At 36.9% G+C, this 17,408-nt stretch overlaps 1 long non-coding RNA gene across 6 annotated transcripts; it reads right to left on the reverse strand.

Moving 5' to 3' along the window:
* Window positions 1-207: 207 nt before the first annotated feature.
* On the reverse strand, window positions 208-13,857 carry LOC141670604 (uncharacterized). 6 transcript variants are annotated; one of them, XR_012554648.1, is made up of 8 exons: window positions 13,769-13,852; window positions 13,577-13,649; window positions 13,394-13,437; window positions 12,942-13,021; window positions 12,108-12,181; window positions 2,409-2,518; window positions 1,832-1,925; window positions 208-618 (listed from the first exon to the last, which is right to left on the reverse strand). It is a non-coding gene; the product is annotated as an uncharacterized LOC141670604 (long non-coding RNA). The 6 variants fall into 6 exon arrangements; XR_012554652.1 differs by having other exon boundaries at window positions 208-629; window positions 13,577-13,857; XR_012554647.1 differs by having other exon boundaries at window positions 13,577-13,855.
* Between the last annotated feature and the right edge of the window lie 3,551 nt (window positions 13,858-17,408).

A 17,408-nucleotide genomic window follows, 5' to 3' on the forward strand; every position in this document is an offset into this window, starting at 1 on the left:
TGTTATATAATAATATGAAATATCCATCATTTCATCCTACTCAATTAAAATGGGATGCATCTCATTCTCCTGCAAAACATTTTTTTTCATGATCAGCCTCAAAAGAACCCCATATTCATTACAAACAACAAAGAAAACAGGTTAACACATCCATTACATACTCATTACAAACAACAAAGAAAACAGGTTAACACATCCATTACAACCGCATCTTCCTGCTCCAACCCTATACCATACATATAATGAATACGAGCTCATTGTCAGTATCCCGTAATTTAAGAAACTATCTATCATCGGGGATCAAGGCAGTAATCTTCTTCCATTTTTGATGAGCTTAACTGAGACACTTTCTTATAGAAGAATTGAACTGATTAGCCTATATACCATTGTGCACATGAACATAATTCTTTTAAAATAGCGCATAGAAGATGCTCAGAGATAAAAGAAACTTTACCAAATATAAACTCTCATTTTTAACGACAATCGATGTTCCATAGAAAGACCCAGTAAATAGCTTCTTTTATTTATTGTCAAAATAGTACTTCCTATATGACTTATCACCCATCTTTGTGTCTGATGGTGTAACTTCAGCTTGTTGCCGGATTTCATCCCATTGTCCTGTAAAATGACTTTAATTCATTTTAGTAACCTCAACGTGTTTAAAAGGTACTTGCAAAATTGAGCACACAAATAATGAACATAGTTTGAGAAGTCAATCATGTACAGATTGTTCTATTGAAAAATACATTACAAAACTAAAGGCAACAATCCAAAAAAATTAAAATATACATTAGGTAGCTTTGATTTATTAAAAAAATTAGTATACAATTAAGGGTAGACATTTTAAGCCGGGCATTGACAGTACTTCATGATTTAAACTCAATCATCAGAGGCAACCTTTGAGTTAATAATTGTAAACTATTTTCTACGATTTATTATAACTATTTAGATTTGGATAAAATGAACCGGGTTTAGGAATATAATACAATTCAGAAGTATACTACTCATCAAAGCATTATAGACATGTATTAGGTAAAATGAAAGTATAACTTGAGGAAACATTGCAATAACTTGATAAAAGAAAAACTTTGCTTCATTTCATTCTCTTCGTACCTGTGTTTCATTCTCCTTAATTAATTTCTTATATGTATACTTTGATTTTATCAACTACAAACATAATATTATAATACAAAGTAAAAAAATCGAAATGAAAATAAAATCACTCATAAGATTGTTTATTCACTACAAACATCAACAAATAATCTTTAATGTAGAGAAAATTAAGCAGCATAATTGATGTCCTAAGATCTAAAGTTACATACAACCTCTCAGAATGCTAAGTTCCAAGAAACCATCTATAGGGATTATGAACTAAAAAAGGTTTAAGTGTTCTTTTATATACTAAACTTAGTCACTAAATGACGCACAAACATGAGTAAGACTAAAATAAGAAGAGCAGACTACCTTTCAAAATACTGAACCAAGCGTTCTGCATTTGGAATAAATTTCACTAATTGAAGTTTTCATTCAAAGCCATATGCAACAATGAAAAAAATTCAATAATTATTAGTTATTTTTCAAATATAGTTCCTTGCAATACATGAGAGTGAGAGTCCTCTATTTTGGTAAAGATTGACAACCTTTCAATTTATTTCATAGTTGGCAATAAAAATGAGAAAGTTTAAAGCTGAAAAATGACAATAAACTCTCTTGGAACTTCTATCACATGTTTACGAATTAATAAGAATAACCAATTATTGTATCGAACATTCATTTATAAACTAAATTTAATCAAGATTGGGTTACTTAAAATAAAATAAAAATAACATACCTTAAAAATGATAAATTAAAAGACCGCCTTCGAAAGCAATATCAATCATGTTCTCAAGCTCCTAACATTAATCAAATCAAATTTATTACATATCCTGTATCATAAGAAAACATGTATTAGATGACCAAAAAACAAAAATGGTGGCAAGAATGCTAACATGAAATACCAAGTTTGATAATATAGTGGAAAACAATTTTCCTAGATAATTTTAACTCCAAACAGGGAATTAAACAAATAAAATTAAGTTGAACATCACATCTGGCAGCCTGGAAGGAGACCCACTCATGACTCGACTTCAGGAAAACTAATGTTTGGCTGTCAGGCATCGTTATCTTTGCAATCAAGGAAATATCACAGTTGGACTACTCATATACGAAACTAATGTTACTAATGCTAGCCGCTAGCCTTGTATTTTTTGGTCCTTAGCATGGCAAAGCTTTCATTGAGATAGCAACTATTATTGCTTAAATAATTTGTGGGGATAATATAGCACCTTGTAAAAAAATAAAAAATTCACTGCAGAGGCCTAAAATAAAAGTAATGGCATATTAAGATTCAAACTTTGAAGAGGCCTTACTTTTATGGGATGAGATCAAGTAGGTAAAGCGGATTCCAAAAGTCTAATTCAACACAAAGTTGATGCTTATGTATTTTTTTCCCAAGTCTTGCATTTCAAATTTCGATAATCTGGGCAAATAACAAAAATCAGGGATTCGAAGAAAAATCTGAAGAACAACTTCATTTATCATCTTATGGTTGGACTATATGCAATTCACTCCTGATAGGGATAAATAAATCCTGATTGTATAAATTGCATTAATTGTACAAGGTATGGGCTTCTAGGCCCAATAAGAAGATGTATGACATTCAGACCAGAAAGGTTAACATGTCGATCAGGCCTGATGGACCAGATCAGGCCTGATGGAACAAAGAAGGCCCAAAAACCCTGATTATTTATTAATTTCATAATTAATAAACAAGGGAGAAAAACAGCTATTAAGATAAATCCTAGTGAGGATATAAATCCTTGTAGATTGGCCTCCAAGGAACCTCATGGGATAAGGAATCAGTTTCCTACTCCCTAGGACTCCTAAGTCTATCCTAATTCAGAGACTTGACCACCAAGTCTCCTATACCAAGTCCAATTCAAGGACTCCCACATCTATATAAGGGGCCTCCCTACAGATCAGAACTACGTTTTTTGACTTGATCCTTAGCAATCAGCAAGGTACGTAGGCATCTTGTTAAGGCAAATTGAGTCACGAAACACAAGAGCAGTCAAAATTGAGCCTTGAAGCTCACGTTCCTTATTATTAGATACAGCAATTATATATATTACTTTTAATCCATAACATTTGGCGCCGTCTGTGGGAAAGCACAACAACAACCATGGCAAGAACACGGAGAACAACTAGTGCTCTGGAGGAAGGAACACCATCGGGAACAACCCAGATGATTTTGTCCACCGTGGAGATACCTCCCCATTCGACTTATGCATCTACTCAGGTGGAAACCCAGATAGGGGCAACTCAACCTCAGCCACAAGGGACGACTCCCCCGACTATTCAAGGTACGAATCCTCAAGTTCAACAAGTACATATACCTGTGAATTCTCGACCCGTCGGATATGAATATTCAACTGTTGTTACTACTAACCCCCCTTATGGGATGCCCCTTCCCCCCGAGGTTGGAGGAAGTGGATATGCTGGACGAAGTGAAGCACGAGGGCAATCGCCCCCTATATAAGAGGTTTGGCTCCTATCCCCGAGGATCGGGAATTTTCTGGTCCTTACACTGAGAGAGACTCCGAATCTTCGGATGATGAAGTGGCCCCAAGAAGGAGGCGTCCTGGCAAAGAGCCAATGGCCGATGAAAGGCAACGCCCTCAAAGCACCCGAGGGGCGAATCCCCAAGAAGTGCAGGAAAGGATCAGGGCTCATGAGGCTGAGATCCAAAGGCTGAGGCGTGACTTGGAGGCTCACCAGGCCACCAGACCCCAGATACCTCCTAGGGGGAGAAATCCTCCTCCTGTCATAGACCTGGATGGTCCGGTACGAAGAAGGGCTGTCGTCCCAAGAACTGATCCAAGCAATCTCCTTCCCCTTGGAGATCCTGATGATCCAACTCCACCTTTCACAGAAGAGATAATGAATGCCCATATCTCAAGGAAATTCAAGATGCCCACTATCAAAGCCTATGATGGCACGGGAGACCCCGCTAATCATGTTAGGACATTCTCTAATGCACTACTGCTGCAACCCGTGAATGATGCTATAAAGTGTCGGGCCTTCCCTCAAACTCTGTCGGGTATGGCTCAAAGATGGTACAGTCGTTTGCCCACAAACTCTATTGGATCGTTCAGAGAGTTAAGTTAGGCTTTTATTAAGCAGTTCATCAGTGGGAGAGTCCATGAGAAAAGTTCAGCATCTCTTATGAGTATTGTGCAGGGAGCTAAGGAATCTTTGAGAGATTACCTGAATCGTTTTACAAAGGAGGCTTTAAAAGTCCCAGACCTTGATGATAAGGTAGCCATGATAGCATTGCAACAAGGAACTAGGGATGAGTTTTTCAAGATGTCCTTGGCCAAACGTCCCCCTGAAAGCATGTTGCAGCTCCAAGAGAGGGCAGGGAAGTATATCAAGGTTGAAGAAAGCATGAGGAAGACCGTAGTAAGTAATGAGCCCACTGGAGGCAAGAAGCGAAAAACTGATCTGGAGTATATCGCTAAGGACAAGTATCTTAGAACCGAACAAAACCCTGATTCAACCCCCAAGAAGGGAGGACCTGGGCAAAAGTTCACCGAATACGCTAAGCTGAATGCTCCTAGAAGCCAAATCTTGATGGAAATCGAGAAGGATCGAGATATTCGTTGGCCTAAGCCCTTGAAGGCTGATCCCGCCAAGCTAGATAAGAGCAAGTATTGCAGATTCCACAAAGATGTTGGCCATGACACCGATGAGTGTAGGCAATTGAAAGACGAAATTGAGTTTTTGATTCGAAAAGGAAGATTGAACAAGTATACTGGAGAAGGAGGGGACAGGAATAATAATGGAAGGAAGAACTTTGAAGATCGCAGGAGGGGCCAAGACGATCAGGGGCGGAATACCCAACCTAGAGGGCCGGTTATAAATGCAATTTTTGGAGGGCCGCGACCTCGAGGGCCTATGATAAACACGATCTTTGGAGGTCCAACTGCTGCTGGATTGTCCAAGAATTCCAGAAAGGCATATACTAGAAAGGTTATGCATATTGTTGGAGAAGCCCCGAAGAGGGCCAAGACAGAAGTAACATTGGCTTTTGATTGATGCCACTGCTGGGCATGAGATATTGAGTTTCATGGATGGATTTAGCGGATATAATCAGATTAAGATGCACAAGGATGACATTCCAAAGATATCATTTATCACTGATTTTGGTGTTTATTGTTATCTTGTTATGGCATTTGGTCTTAAGAATGCAGGAGCCACCTATCAAAGGTTGGTAAATAAAATTTTTAAGGACCTTATCGGAATGACTATGGAAGTCTATGTTGATGACATGTTAGTCAAGAGTCTAGTAAAGACTGATCATATAACCCATTTGAGGGAAGTTTTTGAGGTCCTGAGGTACCACAAGATGATGTTGAATCCTACGAAGTGTACTTTCAGAGTAGGATCTGGAAAATTCTTGGGATTGATGGTCTCAAAGAGAGGAATTGAGGCTAACCCCGATAAAATAAAGGCAATCCTGGACATGGAACCACCAAAAACTGTCAAGGATGTTCAGAAGCTCACAGGAAGGGTCGCTGCGCTAGGACGATTCATCTCCAAGTCAGGAGACAAGTGCTTGTCATTCTTCAAGTCACTAAAAAACGTCAAAGACTTTGTATGGAATGAGGAAAACCAGAAGGCATTCGAAGAGTTAAAGAAGTATATGGCTTAGGCCCCGTTGTTGGCAAAACCATCTTTGAATGAAGTTTTATTCTTGTAATTGGCTGTTTCAGAGAGCGCCTTGAGTGCAGTGTTGGTTAAGGAGGAGCTAAAAGTCCAGAAACCCGTGTATTATGTCAGCAAAATTCTGCATGGTGCTGAATTGAATTATTCAACTATTGAGAAATTTGCTCTAGCCTTGGTAATGGCTTCGAGAAAACTGCGTCCTTACTTTCAGGCTCATCAGATTGAGGTGCTAACGAATCAGCCACTGAGAAATATCATTCACAGTCCCAAAGCAAGTGGGAGATTGATTAAGTGGGCAATAGAGTTGGGAGAGTTCGATCTCAAGTATAAGCCATGTACGGCCATTAAAGCCCAGGCACTAGCTGACTTCGTGGTGGAATGTACCATACCCAACCAAGAAGTCGGGGGGCAGGAAGATACCGTACCTCAAGACAAGGGAGTCGATAATAGGGATAAAGAGAAGGATGATAAGGAGAAAGAATACTGGGTTCTCTATTTTGATGGAGCATCAAAAACAAATTCCAGTGGAGCAGGGTTGGTTTTGCAAAGCCCTGATGGGTTCTTAATCGAGTATGCTATGAAGCTAGACTTCCCAACCACAAATAATGAGGCAGAATATGAAGCCCTGATAGCTGGCCTTGGTCTAGCTGGGACATTTAGAGTCAAAAACTTAAAGGTCCGTGGAGACTCGAAGCTGATCATATCCCAGGTAAAGGGAGAATTTGAGGCAAGGGATGATACGATGGCTAAGTATGTCCGCCTAGTAAGGGTTGTGATGACCCAATTTAATGAATGTCATGTTGAACACATTCCAAGGGAAGAAAATGCTAAGGCAAATGCGCTATCAAAGTTTGCTTCATCTGAGATAGAAGAAAGTTCAGGAAGTGTGTACTTCCGTGTTTTGAAGACACGAAGCATAGATGTTAAGCTTGTGGCTCCCATAGGCCTGGGGACGTCATGGATTGATCCCATCAAGGCTCACATTCAAACCGGTTGGCTGCCAAGTGATGCAACTGAAGCACGGAAGTTAACTGTTCGAGCACTAAGGTACTCTTTGATAGATGGGATTCTTTACAAAAGATCTTTCGTGGTTCCTTACTTGAGGTGTCTCAGGCCCGATAAGGCACGTTTGGCTCTTGAAGAAGTGCATGAAGGTATTTGTGGACAACACTTGGGGGGCAGGGCCTTGGCCAACTCGTCTAGGCTTTTATTGGCCAGAAATGATGGTTGATGCCAAAGAATATGTGAAGAAGTGTGACCGCTGTCAGAAGGATGCACCTGTTGTTAGACAACCTCCCGAGATGCTGACATCTATCAACTCGCCCATTCCCTTTGCTATATGGGGGATGGATATCCTGGGGCCTTTCCCTATGGCCACGGCACAAAGGAAGTTTCTGATTGTACTCATTGATTATTTCACCAAGTGGATTGAAGCCAAACCCTTGGCCAAAATCACAACTAAGCAGGTTGCACAATTCCTGTGGGAAAACATTATGTGCCGATATGGAATTCCCCGTATCCTAGTCACTGACAATTCAACAACGAGGAATTCAAGAAGTATTGTGAAGAAAATGAAATTGAGTTACGGTTCACCTCTGTGGTTCACCCACAAGCCAATGGGCAAGCGGAAGTAGCAAATCGAATAATCCTGGATGGACTAAAGAAGAGGATCGAGAAGTCAAGAAATAATTGAGTGAATGAGATACTTCCCATATTATGGGCCTATAGGACTACTTGTAGAGTCACGACAGGAGCGACTCCCTTCATGTTGGCATATGGGGCAGAAGCAGTAGTTCCAGTGGAGATATCACATTCCTCTCCAAGGATTCAGGCTTTCAATGCAGAAGAAAATGAAGAAGGGCAGAGGTTAGCCCTGGATCTAATTGATGAAGTGCGAGATAAGGCACATGCAAAGATAGTAGAATATCAGAAAAAGGCTTCATTCTACTACAACCTAAGGGTTAAAGAAAGGTTTTCAAACAAGGTGATCTAGTCTTGAGGAAGATAAAAGAATCTGGTGTAGGACAAAAAGGGAAGCTTGCCCCAAATTGGGAAGGGCCGTACAGAGTCAAGAGTGTTCAAGGTAGAGGAACCTACAAGCTAGAGACTATGGATGGTTTTGAAGTCCCGAGAACTTGGCATGCACAAAACCTGAAGGTTTACTATGTGTAGGGCAGCTGGATACGATTCTCACTCGTCAGGATGGCGAGTAGGTTGAAAAGCACCTTGAAGCTTTGCTTGCTTAGGATTGATATGTTTTAGTTTTATTACGAAGTTTATTAAGACTTGTGTAAGGGACGAATCCCAGACAATTTTATGAAATTAATGAGTTCTTCAAAGTATGTTTGTGGCCTAACAAATAAAAACCAAATGCATGGATGCAAGCATAAAAGGTGATAAACAAAATAGATCGGATAAATATTACAAGAAGTTCGATAAATAAAGTCTCGAAAATAAGACAAGCCACGCAGGGCTGAAAAAGCTCTAAGGAGCTGAGGTACCCTCGGCATCCATATCATCGTCCTCTCCGCTCTCGCTGGATGTCTCTGTCATCTCGGAGGAGAAGGAAGAGCTATCGTCCTCAGCAGGTCTGGAAGAAGACTAGGGAGGAGGAAGGAGTGGATCCTGAGGAACATGATCCGAGACAACTACTCGGGTACGAAACCTCTGTAGCAAAGCCTCGTCATCAGGGCAGACATAGTCCGCCGGGTTAATATCAGGACAAGCCTCGTTCACGGTCCCAAGGGCCGTGTCCCAACCAGTCCTAAAAAACCCGGGAAAGACTGAATCATCCCTAATCCTCATGGATTGGGCAAACTCCTCTGAGTTGTCTATAGCTTTATCCTTTTCCGCCCGAAGTACCACCAGCTCGGCGTTAGACTCTCCGAGTTCCTCCTCCTTGCGCTTGAGCTTCTTCTCCAGGGTAGCATACTTCTTCTGTTGCCTCCTAAGGGCATTATCGGCCTTATCAGAAGCCCGCTTCCATGACTCGGCTTGCCTCACAGCGCCTTGAAAATAGGCGTTAGACTGAAACAAAGCAATCAACAAAGTATAAGGCAAGAAAATGCTACAAGAACGAAAGATAAGTTCAAAAGAGAGAAGGCATACTGAAGCCAGAGACTGAACTCCCATGAGCTTAATCCTCTCAAGGTCAGGGGTGGCCACCACATCAGTAAGTGGTGTTAATAATGCATGAAATGAAATAAAGTTGAGAAGGGAAGAAAAATACACTGTTAAGAAACAGAGGATAGTCCCACGTGAATGAGGGAGAACTCCTCTAAGAGAGTCCAGCTGATAGTAGTGCCATCGTCCTGAGTAAGCCCATTATAAATAATAGTTTCCTCGGGAGTTAAGTGAATGGATTTGAGGCTACCATCGCTAACCTTCCCGAAGGAAGATCGGAAGAGTGTGCCCCAGTCGCCATTCTCCCAACGTAACCCAACGAAACTATTCCTCCAATTTTGATTGTTATCAGGAATAGAGGCGCTGTTAAAGATATGTTTACTTTTGGGCCTTTGCTTAACATAGACCCAACCACAAATGCTAGAAGAGCTATTATAGCACTGAAAGACCTTCCTAAAAACAGCTACAGAAAGAGGAAAGCCCTCCCTAAGGCAGCAGACCATAAAACATAAAATGTTCCTCCAAGCGTTTGGAGGAAGCTGACACGGGTTGCTTTGTAAATCAGCTAAAAGATGAGGAATAAAAGGGTGGAAAGGAAACCTAAGTCCAGCATTAAGGGCATCAGTGTAAATAAAGAGAGTGTCGGGTCTCCAGTGGCAAGTACGGTCACCACCAGAGACTGGAACTAATCTAAGAGGGGGAAGGACGTTATAACGTGCATTTAGTTTATCGAAATCTATGTTGTGCCAAGTATTACAATGATTAAAAGAATCGAGATGTGCAGTGGAGGGATATTCATCCCCCCTAGTGTTAATCATATCGATTAAAGACATATACGAAGAACGAATCTCGATATCCTTACCTCGTTTTGAAGCCGAGGCTATTTTGGCCGCCCTCTCGGAATTCTTATCAGCCATTAGCAAGCTGGAAAAAGCCTGAAGGAGAGGTTGGAAAGCTAAAGGAGGGGATTTGAGAGAGGAGAAGGTTAGAAAGTTTGAGGAAGGAGTAGAGAGGTGAAATGAGAGGTGTGAGAAAATCACACTCTCATCCCACCTTTATATAGCCAAGGAAGGGGGCAATGGGCCTTAAAAAGCCCATTTAGGCCCAAAAAATAAGAAGGTTCTGGAATTATCCAGGGAATTCTAGTAAAAATCAAAAGAAAAACTTGATTTTTTCAAGATTCTGGAAGAATCCAGAAAGATATTAGAAGAGTTTGGAATTTGGACTCAGAAATGAGGCCCAATTCTAGAAAAACCTTGAAAAAATCAAGCCCAGTTAAGGGCCCAAGTGATTAAAAAGCCCAGTTAAAAACAAAAGTTAGCCCAATAAGGGAGGGGCCCAATTAGCTAAAAACCCATTGAAGGGTTGGTCCCAGAAAATTCAGCCCAAATTAAGGGCCCAGGTCAAAATAAATATTCTGAACTCTTGACCCCATTCGATCAGGACTTGCACCAAGATCCTAGCCGAATGTATTGAGGTCGAATTTCCTTCAACCAAGGCTGAAAAAAGGGGCTAATTCGGTCAAGAAAAGAATTTTGACCAAAATTCTTGGTCGAAAATACCGGAATAGTTTTAACCCTGCTTCTTGACCCAGCTCGACCAGAAATCATAAGAATTCCTGATTGAAATGCTTGAGGTCGAATAAAATTCGATCAAGGCTCAAAAACAGACTTAATTCGATCAGGATTTAGATCCATTCGACCAAGAAACACAAAGAATTCCTGATCGAAAACATCAAGATCGAAATCCTGTCGACCTGAACAACCAAAGATGGTTAATTCGGTCAAAAAACAAGAATCCTGACCGAAAGGGAAGAAAATCCTATTAAAAAAAAGTTGGGGGGAGGAAAACCTAGCCGAAATTCGACCAGGATTCCTGATCGAATGTACCCTGCTCGAAATCCAGTCGACCAAGGCATACTGAAGGTTAATTCGACCAGGATCCTGGTCGAATGGATTCCTGGTCGAAATCTGTATTAAAAAAAAAGAAAAAAGGAAAAAGAAAGAAAAATTCTTGGAAAATTACAGAAAAATAAGGAAATTCCTTAAAATATTTTCTGAAAAATGCTAATATTTTCAGAAATAAGGAATAAATCCAGAAAATTAAGGATAAATCCCAGAAAATTAGGGGAAAATCAAGAAAATTAAGGATAAATCCCAGAAAATTAGGGGAAAATCCAGAAAATTAAGGATAATCCCATAAAATTAGGGAAAAATCCAGAAAATTAAGGATAAATCCCAGAAAATTAGGGAAGAATCCAGAAAATTAAGGATAAATCCCAGAAAATTAGGGGAAAATCCAGAAATTAAGGATAAATCCCAGAAAATTAGGGAAAAATCCAGAAATTAAGGGAAAATCCCGAAATTAGGGAAAAATTCCTGGAAATTAAGATAATTCCTGAACAAAAGGAACAATCGTTGTAAACGTGTAGGTCGCTCCACACTTTACGCAAAAACGAAACCCTGTAAGGGAATGAATAGACTTAACTTCTGTGAAACCTAATCAATGTTTCCCAAAAGTTGGGGGGCAAATGATAGGGATAAATAAATCCTGATTGTATAAATTGCATTAATTGTACAAGGTATGGGCTCCTAGGCCCAATAAGAAGATGTATGACATTCAGACCAGAAAGGTTAACATGTCGATCAGGCCTGATGGACCAGATCAGGCCTGATGGAACAAAGAAGGCCCAAAAACCCTGATTATTTATTAATTTCATAATTAATAAACAAGGGAGAAAAACAGCTATTAAGATAAATCCTAGTGAGGATATAAATCCTTGTAGATTGGCCTCCAAGGAACCTCATGGGATAAGGAATCAGTTTCCTACTCCCTAGGACTCCTAAGTCTATCCTAATTCAGAGACTTGACCACCAAGTCTCCTATACCAAGTCCAATTCAAGGACTCCCACATCTATATAAGGGGCCTCACCCTACAGATCAGAACTACATTTTTTGACTTGATCCTTAGCAATCAGCAAGGTTAGCAATCAGCAAGGTACGTAGGCATCTTGTTAAGGCAAATTGAGTCACGAAACACAAGAGCAGTCAAAATTGAGCCTTGAAGCTCACGTTCCTTATTATTAGATACAGCAATTATATATATTACTTTTAATCCATAACAACTCCAAACATAACTTAAGTACAATAAATGTATTCTGATAAATGAAATTGTTAGAAAAAATTAAATCAAAACATAATACAGATAAAGAAAATACCTAAACAATGACAAATTTATCAATCCTTTTATTTTTTGGACAAACCATCAAGCACTCCATCGACGAAACGTAAACTGTATTAAAATATATTAAGAAATCATTAGTAAAGTAATATCAGTTTAAAATTTCAAGAAATTCTAATTGATATATATATACTTTCAGAACAATCACTATTTAATGGCAGAATCACCTACAATAGGTAAGAAACAAACTCGGTAGAAGCATTATATCAGACATTCTATGACTACCAATAAACATGTAGAGTGTAGAGTTTAGATCTATATCAAGTTCCATTAAAATTAAGGCTAGATGAGCATGAGCAATATATATATCTACCCAGCACGGGTTATTAATTCGATAAAAATCTTCAAACGACTAACTGCATCAACTAATTTACAAAGGATTTGGCATATTCCTATAAATTGACACCCTATGAGAATAGCATCTTATTGGTGTGAGTCATATGAGTTGTAAATACAAATTAGAAATGATTAACCCTTAAAAGTGATTACAAACTCTCCCAAGATTTTTATTAAAAGGTTGAAATGCAAAAATGTAATATCATCCTGAAAAACAGACATTGAAATCACAAATAACAAATTTAAATTGCATTATCGTACCTAACTTTGTAAGACAAAAATCCTACATACAACAAAATTAAAAAGTAGTCCTCCACGTATAAATCAATTCATAATTAACTACAAATAACATAGTGGGAAAAAATTAACTATCAAAGAATGACTATGAGTAAGAATCAACTATCAAAGAATCCATTTCTAACTAAATTCATCAGGAATGGGCACAAAAATATGAGTAAGAATAAAGTAACAATACCCGACAATCGTCAAAAAATTTGAATCAGCATCCAGCCTCCGGAAATGTTATTACTGATTAAAGTTTATCTTCTCCTCCATCTGCATTAACGAAGACAAAATTTCAATAAATACATTAAATAATGAAATAATTTCACAAACAAATAAATGCACTGGGACATTATATCAAACAATTAATAACAAAGATAAATAATAACATATAGAAGAGAGAAGAAAACGTAAATTAAAGATGGGAGACGGGTGTATGGAAGTAGAGAGTCCAGAGAAGAATAAATTGAAAATAAAATAGTAAAAAGATGATGAAAGTAGTAGAGAGAGAGAAGATGATGAATGGATAAGAGATTTAAATTTGAAATGTATTGGACTTTGGCCTAAAAAGAGAGAAAGAAGGAATATAAATTTGAAATTCAAAGAAAAGTGACTGCACAAAAAGATCTTAAAATATGTGTAAACCTTGTGCGGGAAGCTGCGATGTATATCTGTCTGCACGTGAGTCCCTGATATCAATGGCATTTAGTGTAAATATGTTACAAGTACATGGTATTGGTTGTAAATTACATACACTTTTGAGGATTCTGATAGAATATTTATAGATTTATAGATTTACAGAAGTGGTTAATAGAAAAAGATACGAACCTTGAAAATTGATCATTGATCAGTAAAATAGCAGCCTAGGGTACATGTGTTGTAAGCTTGTAGTGGAGTATATCTGTATGAATCATTTAGAATTGAATTGACAGAATTATTAAGTGGATAAATTATTTACACCGGCGTATAGGTTTGGTTTTTTTTTTCTTTGTTGACAAAGGAAGAGTCTGAAAAACCAACTTAGAACCAACCAGCAGGAGAATCAATCCTCGGCAGAGAAGATTATTGATCAGGGGCATAAAACACCAAACATCTTCAAAGAAGCACGCTTTATTTGTTTGCAGACAATAATTTATTTTTGAAAAGGCAAACCAGCTCTCCTGAGGTAGATTGATGTAATCCATTCCCATGGCCTAACACACTTAATTTACCCTTTTCTGCCATTTTTAATACAGAAGAAAGCAAATATAATGGACATATTATTTTTAAAATTATATAATTTTTTATATATATTAATTTACAATTTTTAAAATGCATAATTTCTTTATCTAAAAATTTTTATATGATGCGATTTAATAATAATTATATATATACATATTATATAATATAATAAGGATGTTATTTGATTTTTGTATTTAAACGTATTTAAATTTGAAAAAATAATATTACATTAAAATATATAGTATTTTTTTCATTTTTATTTGTGTTTATGAAATATAATTATTTTTTAATTTAAATGATATTTTTTTTATCCTGGTTCAATAGTATACAAATCGAATTTAGTTTTATTTGAAATTTTTTTATCCCGAGACTCATTATATCAATCAAATCCAATTAAGTATATTTAGGTTGATTTTAATTTTGTTTAAAACCTGATAAATATATACTTTTGTTTAAATCAGATAAATAGAACATATTATTTTATTAACTAACTACCAAATTTTTAATATTTCAGCGTGCAATGCACAAATGTTTCATTTTCTATTAAACAACTATTTTTTTTAATTTGAGATAGTTTAAAAAATCAAATAAAGTTCAAGCAAACAAAAAAAATATCGGGTTTTGTTTGATTTTATTTCGGCTCTATCTTGAGTTCTATAAATCAGATTTTGACGATATTATAGCCCCACACAAAACTTACGAAATAATGTTTAATTCAGTGGCGGTTTAGAAATTTTGTACAAAAAAAATTATTCAGAATTTGAAGACACAAATTAATTATGAATTTTGCATTACTATTCTATTCAGTTTATGATACCTACTTATTTTTTGTTTAAATCATTGAAATGGTAGGAAATTCTATCCAGTTTAGAAAATCTACTTATCATTGGTTATAGAATATTCATTTAATTTAGATTCAACAACTATGATCACATTATTTAAAGATCTAACGATCCATATTAAGTTGGCAGTACAGGGACCATAATTACCAAAATTAGGATAAAATTCCCCTGATGCATATAAGGATATAATTTATATAAAAAAAAAATAAACATTCTTATTCTTATTAATATCTATTGTTAACAGAGTAATTTGATCGTGAAAACAAATTCAGGTCGGGTTATTATAATTATTGTGATAGTTGACGACTGTGAACAGCGTAGACGTTTAAAATTTGGTCTTCAGGTATGGCTTAGATTACTGTAATCAAGAGTGAATATCTATTTCTCTTTATTTTGGAAAGGTTGCTTTGTTTCATACAATATTTCTATGTACCCAATTTATAAGAGATCAAGCTAAATGAGCGTACTTCTTGGAAAATAAGTATCAAAATGGGTTTCGTTTCTCCTCTCTAGTTTCTTATTGGATCTGGGCCACCACCTTGCATAGTGTCGTCACGGGCCTTTCGAGTCGAGCTACCTTTTCGGAATGTGGCAGCCAAGTCACTAACCCGATAATATCGAGATTAATGCCGAACTAGAACCACAAAAGAAGGTAAATAAGTATTGGCTAGACCAGAGATATACCAAGGAACGACACCCTTCAACTCCTGACAGGGCAAGCCTGTTGGCCAGGATGGGGCCTAATCAAACTTTATAATAATGAGTCTAGATTTAAGTAAGTTTGTGTAGTGTTAGGTAATGAATACAACACAGAGGGGGGTGGATGTGTTTTGGATATTTTTAAGGCTTTTCGAATATTTGTTACTTGGTTGACAAAGCAGATTAAAAATGTAGTAATATTATGTTAGCTGAAATAAACAGTGCACACAAAATTTCAAAACTCACTTAATTTTTTATTACAATCAAACTAGTGTTTTGCTACAAATCCTGGGTTATTTGTAAGTAAAGAACTCAGTTTCTTCCTTGAGAGAGTCACAAGAAAAACTAGATCTGTTTGATACTTCTAAAACAAAGGACCAGTGTTTACTTTCTAGATTAGTAAATACAGATTTACACAGCATGCAATAAGATGTACTAAACCCTACTTTAAGTTATCTCTAAAGCTTTCCATTTCTGGCTTAGTGTATCTTTGCAAATCATGTAGGTCTGTGACTTTGCTTTGTCAGTTAATTTTGGACTTTGATCTTGCACTCTTCAAACTACTTTTGTAGACTTTTTAATCTAAGTGATTAGATCATTTTTTGATTGATAATCTTGAATTTTTAACTTGTCTGCATTCTATACTTGAAAAGCATGTCGAGATCTCCAGTTTGTTGTATAGAGAACTAACATCTCGATAAGTATAATGGCTTATCGAGATCTTTAAGTTCTCGATAAGTGTCTTGACTTGTCAAGGTCTCTGAGTTCTCTATAAGTGAATTTGACTTGTCGAGATCTCTAAAATTATGCATATAGAAATGACTTTTCGATATCTCTGAGATCTCTATAAGCATTTTGACTTGTCTATATCTCTGAGATCTCTAGTGAAAAAATTGACTTTTCGATAGCTCCAATCTTCATATCTTTATTTTAACTAGTCAATATCTCTGGGTTCTCTATATGCAAAATGACTTTTCGATATCTCCTATCTTCATATCTTCATTTGATTTGTCGATATCTCTGGGACTTCTCTATAAGCCAATTTAGACTTCTCGATAAGTCATTCTAGAGTTCTCGAATGACTTCTCTATATGACTTGATATGTGACTTGTAGATATCTTGACGTAGAACATTTTTTCTAAAACAGATTTATTCAACTCTAAACTTCTTCACAATTTCTCTGAGGCATGATCTCCTTGATCTTCTTCCAGAGTTTATTCTTAGGCTTGAGACTGTTTACAGATTAATACTCTAGTCTAATCTTTGACATTTATACAGACTCAAGTAATACAGTACAAAATACCGATTTAGATTATCATACAGCTAATTCTTAGGATTGTAATTTGACTTAGTCTTTTTATGTTAAATATATTTGATAATGTCATGGGTAATATGATTTGTGTTTAGTTTTCAGATCTTACTTAACAGGACAAATCAGTACTTAACTGGAAATCAGCACTTATACTGAAGACAAAACTTAAGATATCAGAACTTAAGTTATCAGAACTTAAGTGATCAGAAGATATTTATCAGGAGATAATATCAGGACTTAAGATGACTTTCAGATAAGGCAGGCGGCTGATTGAAAGGAAAGAAGATCGAGACTAAGACAGAAAGAATTGTGCATGAAGAAGGAATTCTATGAAGAATAGAATACTTGGAATAAAAGATAACTAGTTGATATATTTTAGGAAGCAGAATTATATTCCATTACAAATAGAATTTATCTTGTAACTGTGTAGTATATAAACACAGGCATAGAGTTTACACTATAAGTGTTACGATTATCGAAGTTATTATTCTTGGTAACTCTAGCAGCTCTCGTGATAATTTGTTTATCACTGAGAGAGGACAGTTCCATATTGTAACAAAGTTTATTGTGTTGAATAAAATCTGTT

This window comes from Apium graveolens, chromosome 7 (assembly GCF_009905375.1).
Source record: "Apium graveolens cultivar Ventura chromosome 7, ASM990537v1, whole genome shotgun sequence".
NCBI classification, from domain to species: Eukaryota; Viridiplantae; Streptophyta; class Magnoliopsida; order Apiales; family Apiaceae; genus Apium; species Apium graveolens.